Source organism: Astatotilapia calliptera, chromosome 13 (assembly GCF_900246225.1).
Source record: "Astatotilapia calliptera chromosome 13, fAstCal1.2, whole genome shotgun sequence".
NCBI classification, from domain to species: Eukaryota; Metazoa; Chordata; class Actinopteri; order Cichliformes; family Cichlidae; genus Astatotilapia; species Astatotilapia calliptera.
The window spans coordinates 24881705-24898272 of record NC_039314.1 but is presented as its reverse complement, the minus strand read 5'-3'; the positions used below and the strand labels follow the sequence as shown (position 1 = coordinate 24898272).

The 16568-nt window shown below is 39.3% G+C and overlaps 1 protein-coding gene across 1 annotated transcript in view; it reads left to right on the top strand.

The window, feature by feature from the left end:
* The window catches only part of cdh11 (cadherin 11, type 2, OB-cadherin (osteoblast)), an 88659-nt gene that overhangs the window by 21653 nt on the left and 50438 nt on the right, over positions 1-16568 (top strand). The gene's annotated exons all lie outside the window — the stretch shown is intronic.

Here is a 16568-nt window from a genome sequence, read left to right as displayed (position 1 = left end):
TCTGCAACCACTTTGATTGACTCTTCCTTGGGTGGTTACATCATTCTGATCTGCAGTTCAGCAACTTTAATCCAAAAAGAGTGCATAACCTGGGTGTTTGAGCACATCTGTATGGATACAATGCTACTAGACAGTTTTTTATTTCGCTTTGTGCATGTTTCAGTCTCTGTTTTTAATACAAGTAACACTGTCTCAGCTCTTGGCATGTCCTCCAGGTGTTGGCTATTATCATGGCTACAAGCTGTCCACTGGCTGGATTGATTAGAAGACGACTGAACTAGGCTTTTGTTTTAAGACTACAGTGGAGCAAGAACAGCTTTGGGGATTTAAAATACCTCAAGCTCTAAAATAGCTCCAAAACAATCGGCAGGTCCCCAGAAAATTACATGGGATTGCAAAATATGGAGTGAATGTCCTTTAATTCTCTATTACTAGAGGCTGAAAACTCTTCATGCTCTAACACATTGTGAAAGAAAACTTTTCTCCAAATTAATTTCATTTATTAAATGTTTTACAGCATTTTTCACCTGTCTAGATGAGAATTTTTCAGTCGTCTATTGTGAAGCAATTTCTTTCCTAAGCGAACATTATTCTAACTACATTTCACTTGCCTAAAGCAGCCATATCAAATAAAATATTGGCTACCTTACTATTAGAGATTACACTCTAATGAGCTATATAGGTCTATGTAAAACCACTGAGGTAGAGCACGGAGAAAATTAGTTTCTTTGTGTGTCTCGGTGACTCCTCATCTGAATTCAGTGTCACTTCCTAACTGACACAGATAAATAACAGCCTTAATATCAGTATCTTCCTTGAAAATGCTTGGACATGTAGGAGTGTGAACCCACTGTGAACCTCCCTTAGATTGGTTTGATCTCTGGTCCTGTCCCTCCATAATCAACCTCTAATACTTCAAGCTCAGTCAGTTCCTGAAAGGGCTTCATTTCAAAAGGTTGTAGATCAGCAAACGCTATCAGGGATCCTAGAGGCCACCGCTAACTCGCTAATAATCTCACCGTTGTCTTTTAGCAAAGGTATAGATCCAAACATGCACAATTATTTTGTAAGAAGGAAACTGGCATGTTAATCATGCACTTTTTTATGATACCAGGCTGCCAGCTAATGTCACAATTACCCTTAAGATCTGGTCTAATGGCCCACTAAAAATAGATAATTTCGCTTGGAAACGTAGGAGTGGGAGGAACAGGTGTTTACCCTCCTAGTGTGTTTTGTCCTGATTTTCATTTCCATAGCACAACCTCTCTGTGCTTATCTAGGGCCCAGGACACACCCAGGATCTCTGCTCGCTCTTCCCCCTCTTTATCTTTCACTCTCTCCCTGGATCCCCTGAGGCTGTTTAGAAAGGATCTGTGACAGATTCTACTGTGTGTGTGCGCGTGTAGCACTAGTAGCTCTAGTAGTAATGACAAGCAGATGGGGTTATTCATCACCAGCCAAGTCTCTGCAAGCAAAGCAACCATCCCTCTCTCTCTCTTACTCTCTATCCATCTATTTATCTAACTGATGTGTCTGAATAATGACAGATAAAAGAAAATCCTCTTTACTTTACTCCTAAGCTCTTTATATTCTTTGTTCGTCTTACACGACCTTCTGCGGTCGCAGGAGTATTCTCAGTCCACTGCAGTTCTTAACATTACTTTTTTGTGTGCTGTTTAAAATCAATTATAAACTCAGTCAATTCCACAGTCACGTGGTTGTAAACTGTAAATTAGGTTTATTATATGCAAAATCCATATGGGACAACTTAAGAAACAATTGTGAAACATACTTTGTATGTGTGTACATCCAAATCAGAGCTCGCACACCTTCTCACGCTGTCCATCTCAAACACACATTTGCACAACTGTCCTTGCAAATAGGTCAACTGCTTTTGTTGACCACAACCATTTATTGCATCACGGCTGTAAAACTACAAAATTGCACATTTTCTCACACAAATGCACGCACATACACACACTCAGTTACGCACATTCATAAGTTTAAAAAAACCTCCCACACATAGCAATGTACACTTACATGCTTCAGGGCTGCCACAGCTCCATTATTTTTCTGAAGTGCTTTTCAGTTCCATAGCTGGTGCTTGAGGGAGTGTGTGTATGTTTGAATGTGTGTGAGATTGTATGATACTGTGATGGGTGCTGGGTGTGTGCGTTGCTTGACAAAGATTGTGACATAAACCATTTATAGTGCTGCCCTAGTGTTTGAGTGTGTGATTGCTATTGACATTAAATCCTGTGTTCGGGTTAGTTTGGCACAGGGCACATGGAATGATGAGATTGTTTTTTAATGGGAGAGGAGAGGAGAGAAACTATGATTAGAGTTGGGCAGAGGGCGTTAGGACAGAAAACAATTTCCTGTATTTTGCTTTGAAGTGAGAAAAAAAAAAAGACGTTTCCCATGTGCAAACTATGCATTTGCAAAAAACTTCCTACTTGCCACGGTGCATTTAAAAGAGACGATGATACATATTTACTTGTTTAAGCAAAGGTAGGCTTACACCTGCTGCATCACCATGTGTAGATAGCTTCAGGTTCCCATTAACATTACAGATGGATAACTGGCAGTTAAATTTCCAGACAGAAGAGAAACATGACAAAGTGTTGACGTGAGGCAGTATAATAGCAGCCAATTAAGTGGAAAAATATTTGACACTTGCAGGGTGTTTGGACCTGGCCTGTAGCCTTTTGATCAGGCAAATAAGAAAAAAAAAAAAGAAAAGAATTAAAAGCAGTGCAGGATAAAGCTGAAGGACACACGCAAACTGAAAGCAAATCTACCTCATACACAAAGTCTTGATTTGGGCTGCATGGTGCAGCAAAATGAGTCTTTGACTTCAAATTGCCCTGCTGTTATCTGTTTTATTCCAACAGAAAACACATCAGCTGGATATTTGGGAGCAATGAAAGTTGGGACCTAAAATTTAAAAATTGAAGAGGGTCTTTTATAGCTTTTCTATATATAGCTACAATACTCAGTGTCCATATTAAACACGACCAACGTTGTAACCACAACTCATCTGTTGTTTAAATGTTTTTATTTCTGAAAAGGGGCAGTCGTATCAGAAGAAATTTGGCTTAAAGGAAAAATGGCCCTAAAGAATGAAGAGCTGAAATGGCTTGTTTCAGATGATGAACTGAGATATCCCAAGTTCTCACTCGATACAATAAACTATTCATTGTATGTGAATAAGTTTGGGCATAACTCAGTGATATCTCAGTGGTTTAAATGTAATTTTTTTTCGGGCGATCTCTTTATATTTAAGCAGCGTTATCAAAATGAAAAAAAAAATTCATATGTGGCCGGAGATGCTCCAGTGGCTGATGTTTTATCATTCCAGCAGCAGTTAAGGTTCTAATTGATTACAACGATCCCTATTTTCTAACTGCAGTCTCTTCATTGATCCAGTTACTGCTGCTGCTCAGTTCTCTACGAGTGATTCTCCGAGTCATTACTGCCAAGAAGACGACAGTTTCAATGTGGCTCCAAAACTGACTTTAATGCAAAACCACAATCAACTCCTCAGCAATTCTTAGGTGGAGTAAAACAAGTTGATCAAAACCCGAAGACCTGTTGGAGGTTCATCAAATTAAACACATTCAATTAATTAAAGCTATTTCTTTTAATAATGCCTATAATGTGCAAATTAATTTCATTGAGGATGAAAACATTTTCCTCTTTTGTCATACATCAAGTATCCAAAGTTTATCAATTAGTTTGCAGGGAGAAATGTGTAGATAACATGAATTGCATTAATGATTTTCTAGGGCAGATTATATGTGCAGTTTATATAATAATTGGAGAATAGAATACAAAGGTGTGAGATCGAAGTCACATATTCCCCCGGCATTAGCATTATGTTCTCATGTTCTGATACTTTACCTTGAAATCAATTTCATGTTCAGTTACAGTGTGTGTCCTCTAACAGAGGTCATAACCTCTACCTGCTGACTGCATCTCTTTTCCTAAATTAAAAGACTGCATCATATTACATGCAGATCCCCAACACACATACACAAATTGAAAACTAAGTGCACACACCACATCGTATTACCTGTATAAGGACAGCGCAAAGAAACTCAATAGGCTTTTAACAATCATTCAGCCTGGACAGGAGGGCTTACTATAGGTATACCAACTAGATCTGATAGCACATACAGAATGAGAGAGGCAAGAGAGATGAATCACAACTGACTTCATGGTTCAGCCTTCTGACAGGAGCTTATAGAGAATGGGGATGGGAAAGGGAAAAGAAAAAGGGTGGCCGATGAAGGAAAAATGACTAAAAATGTATCAATATGCTAAAAAAAGAGAGATACCTGAGAAGCAATGTTGTGTTGGGGTGTAGATCTACTCAGTGCATACTCAAAAAGCCAATAAAAGTAACAGCAAACAGCCTGACGAAGTAGATTTGTTTCCAGATTTACTGCACTGGAACACAGTAAACTGTCCTGTTTTAGGCTTTGATGCCTGCAGTGTGGGCAGACTAGCCAGCTTTTCTCACAGCCTCTCTAGTATCTCTCAGTGCATCCTCGCCTACAATGGGTGAACATGATTTCTGTGTTCATCATTGTGTTTTTGAATTTGTCTGATTCTAATATGCTGATTTCTGTCTTTGAGGAACTGGCTAGTCGTGTTATAGCTCTCACTGCAACTTCCAAGTTGCTTCAGTGGCACAGACATCATTATAGGAAAAGATCTGGAGGAGCAATGAAAATACTGGCATTTGCTTCCAGCACTATATTCGACAGCAGTTTGAGAACATGCCAAATTCAATTTAGTTAGGAGTTTACTGCCTGCCTCAGGTTAGAAGAAAGAGCGGGAGACAGAGGAGAAGTATTGCCAGAGATGTAGAGAAAAGCAGGTAAAGTAAAGAGAAGATTGAAAGTAATCAGGAGAGATAAATGAACATCTATAAACGCCGTCCAACTCAGCTGTGCTGCAGTGAGCAGCTGAATTATAGAACAAACATCTATGCATCTAATGGTCCTTTCTCATTTCTACTACTTCTCTAGATTAGGACCAAACATAACTCAAAAATAGTGCGGGTGTGTGTATGTGTCTCTTTGAATGTATATTAGTGTCTACGTGTAGCGTTAGATATCAGTTCCACTTTACATCAGCTCGTTTTCATGTGTATGAGACAAGAGGAGATTAAAAATAGGGGGTAGGGGTGGATGGTGGTGAATAGTATAAACTGTGTGTGTGCACACTGTGTTGAAGCATAGTATAATATGAAGTGTAAATATGTATGTTTAGGACATCGAGCTCAACGTTCAGCATGATTGATGACATAAGAATAAAGTTTTTGTTTATATGATAGAAACTGACAGGAAACAATAAAAGCTCTGATGCCACCACGATACCCTGTAAACATTCAAGATAACACAATTTGTCACAGTGCAGCTCATGACTTTCCAGTTTCACCTTTCTCAGAATATTATGGTTGGGATAGTTCAATTATACGTTTTGTTGCACATTTAAAATTGGCACACACCCAGTTATACACCTACATCAGAAAACCTCTGTTTCTTTACATGCTAGACTATTACACTTTTTACAGATGCCTGCAAAATGAAAATTACCAATGAAAACAGGATTATGCAAGCAGGCCATCTGGTTCTGCTTGACATTATGATCAGCAGCTATTTTGAGAAATGACTGACAAAGTTTTCCCTTTCAACACACAGGGTGCGACGAGTAAGAGAGAGAGAAAAAAACAGATGTCATAAAAATACTTATACGTATCTTTGGTGGTAAATTAAACATGACTAAAATGACCTTAAGAAAGGAATAAACAAATGAAAACAGCACTGCTGCAAAATGAGTGAGGACTTATTTATGGCATCAAAATGACAAAAGATACAAAAGGCACAAATTCCTTCTTGCATTGATAAGCATTAATGCTGCTCATGGTTGCTCAGCTTAGCTTTCCATTACTCGGGCACGGGGTGGATATTTTTGCTGATTTATCAATGCCACAGGCTTTCAGCGGATCTTAAAATAAATGGCTAAGACGCTGTGAGCCTGGAAAATCACCAGATGTACACTAACTTTCATATCAAGCTACTTATTAAGTCTGCATGTTTTCCATGGTCTCAGCTTAGAACAGAAATCCATAAAACGTTTTGCAGCAGCTCTTTTTTCCCCTTTCGCTCCCTTGCTCTCCTTTTCTCTTCTCTCCCCAGATGCCTTTTAGAGTTGTCATTGGAGAGTGACCTGTATTATCTATCTCTGACTCTCTCTCCCCAGCTCTGTCTCTTTCTCAGTCTGAATGGAGATTTAGATAAGAGAGTCTGAGCTGCAAGAGAGTGGTCGCTGCATACCAAGAGACAGACCAAAAGAACAAGAGAGAGGCCAGAGTGGAGAGCCAGTGAGAGCCAGATTTACTGAGCCATTTGCACCTTGTTTCAAACTCATCCTGTGGCTAGAAAGCTTCATGCTTCCGCATCTTGCCTTAGTGGGGAAATGTCATTGTTGTTTGTGTGTCTGTTGGCAAGCCTATACGAAAACTACCAAGCTGAATTTCATAAAATTTGGGTAAAAGGTGAAACATGGGCAAAGGAATAACCTACATAATCAGATCAAAATCTAAAGCTTCAAAAATTGCAAACAGGGGATTTGCATCGGAGGAGGATGCAATCTCCCATCGCTCTCAAAGTACTGTTTGACTATCATCTGCAGATCACATTCCTTGTCATGAGTTAGATGCACCTTTATCTTTCATTTGCATGCATGGAAAAATTTTGCAAACAACAGCAGAATATATGATCAGAGTGATTGTGTATTCAGCTGCATGTACAAAGTTTCAGCCACTTTGCAATGTGTGGAAGTTTCTCCACATCGTAAGAGGAGTAGGTGTGAATAGGTATAAAAAATTAAGACAAATCTGTGGCACATACACATCAGGGTCACGGTAGCAATCTCAAATTTCCACATCTTCTTTGCACCTATATCTGTCACAATGCGTGCGTGTGTTTAGTAGGGGCACACTTCTTAAACAGTCTGATTCTGCATATCACACACACACACAAAGACGCACACACGGGCCACAATTTAAAATGTCCCCCAGGTGATCGATGAGGTAGTGATGGAAATGTCATCTGGTGCTAATACATTTATCATCGCTCATCCAGGCTCATGAATTTCTCCTTTTGGTATTCAATCATTTTTGCTCTTTTACCATGAGACTATTTGAATGCAGTGATTCACGGGGCTGTCTGCGGTTTTCTCTGAGGAGGCAGAATGCGCGTGCAGGCATCCAGCACTCTGACTGGACTCATTAATTAGTGGGCAGGACAATGATAGCCTGTGTTTACATGAACCCATGTGATGGAGCGGTAAATAAAAAGCTGGGTTAGGGCTGAGTATATCAGACCAGCAATCACCATAAAGAAAACAAATACCTACATGATCAAGTTAATTATGTATTTGCACACTACACAATTTCTGTGAGAAGCATTTTATCGAACAAAAAACACAGTGATTGAATAACATATTACGTTCAAGTGTTTGCTACTTTTGCTTACTTTAAAAGTTAGTGAGGCATAAATACTTCCTTGGGTTTGAAACTGATGGAAAAGCTGACAGGCTTTTGTTGCTGTTCTGGGAGCAGAGCAATGTTCTTACTCTTCAGGGCACTGTATTGGCCACCGGAATATTTGGCGCATGACCCACAGAATCTCACATATTCTTATTTATGTTATTTACTAGTTGATTAAGTCAAAATATACCGAATGTTACACCTATAACCACCAAAGTAGGCTGACTACTAAACTATGCAGCCTTTCTTGGATGCACTTATGAGTGGCTACTGAAGGATTCTTGATGCTTGCCATTTTCAAGGCACACCGTATCTTTGTCCTGTCTTCCTCCACTTACCCCATGGGGTGTGGTGAGGCACATGGTCGCCCCTCCTTGAGCCTGGTTCTTCCTGTTAAAAGGGAGTTTTTCCTTCCCACTGTTGCCAGATATCTATGGATGTCATGTTGCCATATGTTTACACGTGTGATGCTGTGTCAGCCGAAGCTATATGATTGCGGTCTTTCATTTTTAAGTCAGATTTGAGGTTGGCTGATCGTTTTATATGCCACAAACAGACTTTAACGAGTAACTGCACACTGCCAAGCTGGTTTTGTGAGAGATTATCATATATTCATGCGAGTACATATTTGTGTGTGAACTTGTGCCTGAACTGCTATATGAGTAAGAGAGCATGTCATACAATAACAAACTATCTAAATGAAAATCATTGACAAGTGAGGCAAGTCATAACTGGGTGTGCACATACATACATAAGTGGTCCAGCCATGCAGAACTGAATATGTAAAAAGCATTTTTTTTTTCCCCTCCTGGGTTCTTCTCCTCTTCTCTCTTGAGTTCTCTTTATCCACCACCTCTCTCTTCCTTTGCTCTTCATCCCTCCTTCTCAGCCTGTCAGTTAAATGACTGTTGCTCATTTCTCTCTGTCTCTCTAAGTCAGCAAGTCACCTGCAATGTATCTCTCCCTTCACTCATATTGTCACTATTACACATCTTCATTAATTGCTTGTGTAAGTACTCGCTGCATTTAGATTACAGTCTTTGCACATAGATGCAGAGTAAAATTAGAGTGTAACTTTTGAACGTCACTGCATTGGTACCAGTAATGGAACCAATAATGATGTGACCACATGGTTGGTCATTTGTTCCACCTACTGAGTCTGTATCTGTTACTAGAGAGTGTCACTAACACATAAGATGAATCTGAGAAACTTGTGTGTGTGGTTGAAATTAAAAAGCAGGCCAACTTGAAGGTGAGCGTTGTCAGCTCTGTGAGAACTGAGTTGCTGTATAAGAATGATCTGAAAGCCTCACAAGGATACTTTAGTATGCAGGTATTATTATTTTATTAAACTGCCAAAAACGACAGCACAAAATAAACCAAAAAATATGTGAATTAATTACTCACCGACTAATTTTATTAATTTTTACTTTAATCCTTATCAATGTTTTACAGACATCTTACTATAATATAAAAAAAATCTTTGTCTGTGTTTGAGCTTCTTTGTCTGCCAACTTTTCCTACACGATCAAGAGTTGAAAAACCAAACTTGGCACACATGCACATCTTGATCTTGATGATGACAGCATGTTGCCAAGCAAACTGTTAGTAATGGGCTAAAATAACCTTAACCTTTTTATAAAAGCAGCAACACTATAACACCTTATAAAAATAACATATTTATATCATAGATAATAACTTCTCATTTATATCCACAAAACCTCAATTATGCAAACCTCTAGCCATCAAGGTGCCTGGCAACCATCTAGTAACAGACCACAATGACTTGTTTTCTGCCTTCATGCAACTAGAACATGTAATGAAAGCCTTGCATTGTCTTAGTGTTATATTGTTGCTTAGGAATTAGCAATGTGCAAATATTATTTTTTTTAAAAATCACATGATTTCAGATATTTGGTGGCCTAAAAATCCAATATATCGGCAATTTATTTCTCTCTTACACATGAAACAAACAGATTTCCATGATATTATGTTATGTGTAGTTATTTTTTAGGTTTTTCCTAAAGCAATATGGCAAGAAAGGTTAAAGATATTCTTGTTTTAATGCTACAAGTCTTGCATTACCTGTCTACACTCTACCTGACTCTGCTTAGATCAGTTGCTTTTAGTTTTTGTCGTGTTCCAAACATGTTGCCCTCTTGTGTTGATAAAACTATTATTATTAAGCATGTTTCCCTTGTCTCTACCTTTTCTGATTTCCATTTGTTGGCTGTTATAAATGCCAAAACCAACATATCAGCAAATAGCTAGCCAGTAAACCAGTTACACTGACATACTGGTCAGGCTATAGTAATAATATATTCTAGTAGTACAATACAAAATTAGAATACAGAAAAAAACTAGAGGTCTATCATGAACAGCATTACCAAATGAAACTTTGTTCGAACTGCTTGGTGTCCCACTTTCATATATCCTCCACTCCACATTTACACATAATTATCTTTGATTAGTAAAATGAGAGTTATACCTTCCTTATTGTATTTAATCTGTGATATAAATGGAAAGGAGGAAATACTAATCCAATGAAACCTGCAGAAACAACAGATATACACAGAGCAAAAACCATTTAGTCCAAATACGAATGTGCAGTTGCTAATTAAGGCTCTGTACATTAATGAAAATGAAGAAGCATTGAAATGCTGAGTGTGAGGAACACAATGACTTTAAAATAGGTTTTTGTACTTTCTCCCAGGTACAAAATCAAATAGGAGGGCAGAATCAATGTAGCATCTCAGAAGACAATACTGATAGCTCAGGTTTCAGCCAAATTGCCCATCTACAGTATGTTGCCATCAAATTGCCAGTGCTCCATGGACTTGAAATGTAATTACAAAGTCTAGGCAATAAAATCAGCTCACAGGACAAGTGTCCTTGTAGACTTTCCATGTCATGTAACGAACCTGCAGTGTCATTAAGACACAGTGACAATTTGCTTGTGCAGCCTGGTAGAGCAGCACATTTTTACAGACAGGGATGAGCAGTTTGCCCACTTTGGTGGAAAACTAATGCATTTTGTGAACTTGTAATTGTGCATGCAATGTATGGTGTTTGAGGAAAAAGTCATTACAGGTGTTGTACTTGGTCCTAATGGTTTTTCAGAGTATTACCGAAGAAAAGATTTGCTACATACTTTAAGAATGTAAAAATAAATCAATTAGAGGCTCTGAAGGGGAAAAAAAATCAATACTCTTGAAACTACACAGTTCTCCATCTTGTCATGACTGTTAAGATCAAACTCTCCTTTTAAAAGCAGACGGTATCAACATGTCTAACAGTGACCTTACACCTGCGCCTGCTGTTCACACCTTCTGCAGATTTAGTGTTAGCACTGAGTTGAGTTTTCCAGTGATTATAGCTTTGTTCAGCAGCTGAATTTTAAATATGCATTTAATTGTATGCACTCTAACATGTACTTGTATTGTGTGATAAATGGAATTTAAAGCTCTGATATTCTGCAGCATGGCATATAAATTAGTACTACAGAGTCAAAAGATTGATTTGCTGTGCATTAGCTCAGTATAACTTCAAGCCAGTGAAAATCTAAATTCTGAACATAGGACACGTTCTTGCTTTTGGACATGGAGAAAATAAAGCCTTTCTGGCTTATCTAACCACAGAGATAATTCAGAGTAGCTGACAAAGAAACAAGCGTTTTCAGAGAAGTGGAAAATGCACGACTGTCTAGAGCAAGTGTTGTAGGAGTAGCACTAAAGTAGGAGCAGGCCGTCTGAGCTCAAAGATAAAAAATAGACCTATAGTTACCAACCAATCCCCTGCAAAATGACTGCCGCCACTTGCACCTGCATCTCCTGTGCGTTTTATTTTAGACTCAGTAATGAGTCAGAGTGGAGGTGTGAGGAAGTGGAGGAGGTAGAGGCGAGCTGGAGGAGGATACCTGCCTGAAGATAAAATTTATTAAAAGGAACTGTGCACCAAAAATAAGTTGAAAGAGTGTATATAAAGAGGGGCAATATAGTTCAAACAAAAGCATGTATTTATTTTACAATAGGATGCCAGATATGGACAGGCATCTAGCCTGTCTGACCCTTTGCTTCAGCAAATGAGCATGCGTGTATGTTTAGGTGTGCGCTGACCACTATATGATAATGCATCATCAACTTTTATGCACTCATACAGTGTCGTGAGTTTATGTGGGCCTGCCTGTGTCCGCATGCACCTGTGAATGCACACTGGTGCATGTATAATACTGACACAGCTGGGATCCACCAGTCCTTGCCAATGTGTGTGGGTATATATGTGTGTGTGAGTGTGTGCGTGTGTGTGCACGGCGACCAGCTGCGTCCACTGTGCTGATCCTCAAAGCCGCTATCACATTCTGCTTGCATCATTTCACTGCAGTCATCCTGACAGCATCAAACTTGTGAACACATGCCGTTACAAGGCCGTGTTCACTCACATTCATGCATATCACTGTCTCACACAAACCCATTTGCTGACATGAGATATGATTATTACATTTCATTGGTGTTTTAAGCTGTTTTAATGAGTGCCAGAGGGGGGGAAGGTTTGTATTTCAGGGCAGTTTGAAATGACAACCCCTTCTCAATACATCCATTACTGTCAAAATGCTTCTTAAACTTTGAGTCAGGAATGTCTTCAGGCTCCTCAGCTGTAGCAGAGTTTCCCCATGTAAAGGTCATCTGTTACACTGCCCTATAAAGCCAGAGAGCAATAGCTATGTGAAGAGTCAGACAGTAAAAAATAGTACCTTCAATGTGTATCTCCTGGCCAGACAAAATATCAAAAATTGTTGGTTGCTTTTATACGACTACATAAAATCGGTCTTTCCTCCACTTTTGTAATACTAAGATTCCAGTTGGCTGCTATCATGGAATAAATCCTAACATCTTGATTTAGAAACCACATGAAACACCAGATTTTAATCTGGGGGAGTATAATGTGTTTGGATAGAGCTCAGCTAGAGGACTATAATCAGAATAATTATTCTGGTTTCACTCCAGCTTGAGGCCTTTTAGCTAATGACAGACACAACACTGATGACTCGATTTTAAGCTGTCTCCATTTGTACATGACACGTGTGTGTGCAAATATTGTTTGTGTCTATTTGAGCAGTTTGACAGGGCTACAGCATTTGCAGACCAGTTTAAAAAAAACACATTAAAATACACTTGTGGTTATTTTCTGCAGTAATGGGGAACTGAGAAATGTCTTTATCCTTAAATAATGTCTCTCCTGCTGACAGCTGCAGTCCCCGCTGTTTCATGTCTATGTTTTTTTTTCTGTTTTAACTAAAGAGAACAGGAATCATACGGTAACATATCACAACCACATTCCTAAAAATGTGTTCGGAGCAAACAAGTAGCTTAGATCCTCATAGAGGCACTGAACGATCCTAACAGGAAGCATGCAGACCATGTAGTTTGCATTAATTAAGATCAAAATACACAATCTGTACATCAAAGAAGATGTTGGAGTGCGGTCGTCATCATATCATCTTTCAAAGTTTTTTTTTTTTTTTTTCTTGGGTATTATTTATTGCCGATCCCTTCTTAGATCCCCCTTGTGTTTATCTTCAGAAAAATCACTTTTCAGAAATGAATGCAATTTATCAAAATAAATCAATACAAACTATTATCACATTCTAGAGGTTGTGTGCATGCAGTCAAACATGTACACAGAGTTGCTGGCAGTGGCCTACCAATCAATAGGCCGTTATTCAAGCATTTCACATTTCACACAAGAACCAATTCAAAATGTGACAGTATTGATAGTATTGTCTCAGGGTCCCTAGCAATACCACAACATGGTAAAATCCATTTTCCCTCACATAACGAGCTGTCATTTTACGGTTGGACTGAGCTCAATCGTCTCTGCATATAAAGCAGGCAGATTTAGCTAGAGAACGATAACAATAGCACAATTGCCATTGGTATAAATTTCCACCGTGACATCACACAATAGTGATTAGTGCAAAGCTTCAGAAAGCATGCCTCATTTTAAAGGTACCCCTGGTGTTATTAACAATGTAGTCCATTGTTGCTTATAAGTACATGTGCAGTGTCAGCACATGTTGCTCATAATACTCTGACAAAAATCCATTTTTCTTTAACAAGGTGAAAGGAGCCGGTTCTGTGCATACAAAGCAGGTCGATCAGCTACATGATTCTAATGATATCACTATAATGATTTATACAGAAGGAATATTACCAACACTGAATAATGATGATTTGTTATGTTCTGCCGATGATGGTGTTTGTGGCATGTCAGTTATGCTGTGATGCTGAGGATGTTGATGGTGCTGTAACTTTTGATAGTGCCGCTGCTGTCACTTTCACGTAATGCAAACAAGAAAATCCGATGTTTAGCGACAAATGATTGACATATGAGCAGCGGTGTTATGTTATTAAAGTATTTTCGAATTTTGAAGTGTTTGAGCGACTTATTCAACAGCCTTGAACAAACAAGAATAAAATTTGCCCCCAAACAGAATTTTCCATTAAGTAATTATTGTGATCGAACCACATTAAGCACACCATTGTGCATTACTGGTCCCCAAAGGATAAAGTGATATCCTTTATGGTTATACGGGTCATTGTGTAAGCTCAAACCACCGGTACCTTTCAAGGCACCAACATTTTATCCGTGTGTCTAATTTACAAAACAAATGTTAAGCTGAAAACATCATTAAACAGGTGCACTACATTTCTTCTACACATTTTCTTCCTAAGCTACATGTACTGATCTTTTGTTCCTGTGAAAAAAATATGAAGGAGCAGTTAATTATTGCAGTGTCTCGGTCCTTAGAGCTGTGTGATCTCTCACTGCACATTTATTAAGATGTGGATAAAAGAATTGTGGCACTGAAGATAAAGGCAGTTTTGGCCTTTTGATATTTAGCTATTACGTTATAAAATATCTCCCTCGCAGTATTTTTCTTCATCTCTTAACCCATGTGCCATCACACCCACATAATTACTAGATGGAAAGGAACAAATTTAATGTTGCTGGACTGCTTTCTACTGGCTTTCACCCTTATTCACCCATGAAGGCTTGCAGAAATCACTAATTTTCATTTTCAGCAACACTCTGCTTCACACTCATGCTGGGGAATTGCACTGTACAGCCACTCAGCACCAGCACAGGCCCGGAGCAGCTCCACTGGGACCGACCAGGGTTAAGTAGTTTGCTCAAGGGCTTCTCAGTGCTGGTTACTGACAGAGGCAAGAGCACCTCCCATTCAATTCCCTGCTCGGATAACATTTCGGGTGATGTGGGAATGCAATGGATGCATAAAGGCATTTCCTTAAAACCATTCATTACCAGTTCTGATCTTCAACCTTGCTACCTTTTGGCCCAAAACTCAAAGAGACATCGCATATTGTGACTTGCTGCCCTACACTCACGTCATGACTTTTTGTTTGTCATACAAATATTAGAGCAGCTGTGGCTCAGCAGGTAGAGCAGGTCATCTATTGATTAGGAGGTTGTTTTCATCCTGAGCTCCTCTTGTCTGCATGTCAAAGTATCCTTGGGCAGAAGTTGCCCCTGATGCTTCCATTGGAGTGTGTCTGCATTAAAACATAACATAAAAGAAATAAAGGATAGAAAAAAGCGGGGGCGGAACAGTAGCGGGTTGTTAGAACTGTTGCTTTACAGCAAGAAGGTTCTGGGTTTGAATCCACTGGCCGGCTGAGGCTCGTGGGTTCTCTCTCAGCCTGTGTGGGGATTTTGCATGCCATGCATGTTAGATCAATTGGTGATTTTAAATTAGGCGTGAATGTGAGCGTGAATTGTTGTCTGTTTCTCTGTGTTAGCTATATAGATTAATTGCCAAGCTGTCCAGGGTGTGCCCCACCTCCTGTCCAGTGACAGCTGGGATAGGGTCACGCCCAACTATGAACATGAATTGGATACGTGGAAGAGGACTGATGCACAAATGGATGGAAGCTACAATGATGATGTTTTCACATCATTATAGCGGCATTATAGTAATCAATATGTCAAACACTTATCGGTTAATATTCTGAGGAGGGAAACTGTTAGAGAAACAGGCCCATAATAAAGGGGCTTAGTTGCCTGTAGCAACAAGACTGAGCAACAGCCAGGCTAAACGAGCTTATGGCTAAACAACTAAGACTTATAAGTACATATATAATAAAGTCATTACTAGTTTGGGGTTTTTTTTCAGTTAGTGCATCATAGCAATTTTTGTTTTGTCCAGCCCATGGGCTTGGAGACCTCTATTCTGGTTATACAGTAACAAAGACATGCCCCTATCTCAATGTGTTTTCATCCCAGGGTGTCAAATATTGCTGCCGTGTAAGAAGCTGCGAGAGTCACAAAGATTCGGTGTCGGTGCTTTGGATCCAGCAATACTGAATGCAGGGAGCTAACAGTGTTGTTTGAAAGAGCAACAAATTCTGCATAAAAGGGCAGGACAGTTGGCAGTGGCATAAATCACTAGTTTGTCACATTTAGAAGCTTAGTGCTTTGCATTGTGTTTGTTGTTGTTTTCACTTGCTGTGGTCTGGTTTAAATGAACCGTCTTTACAAAATGATCCATGTAGCTGGAAAAATTACCTGAAAGCAGTGCATTTAAATGTCACAGGTCTTGAACAAAAACCCATATGTAACAAACTGGGAATGGGACCAGGCTCACCATTTGCCGCAGGGGATGTTTAATGGCACAAAAGCAAAGGACACCTCACAAGCTTCCATGTTTTGTTTTGGAGGGTTTTTTGGGGGGTGGGGGTTTCTGTTGTTTTTGTTTTTTTTACAGTATTTGATGACCTTAAAGTGAGATTGGGCTGTCCAACCATTTTTCGGGGGGTTCCCCCCCCCCTTTTTCCCCCTTGGCATATAAACTGCAATAATTCACGAACACAACTGTAAAACCTGAACTGAGTGATCTTGGTTACTCGTTTGTAATGTTAGGCAAGTGCAGTGTGTCTGCTCTGTGCTCATACATCACACTTTATGGTCAAAGTTTTAGGAATACTAA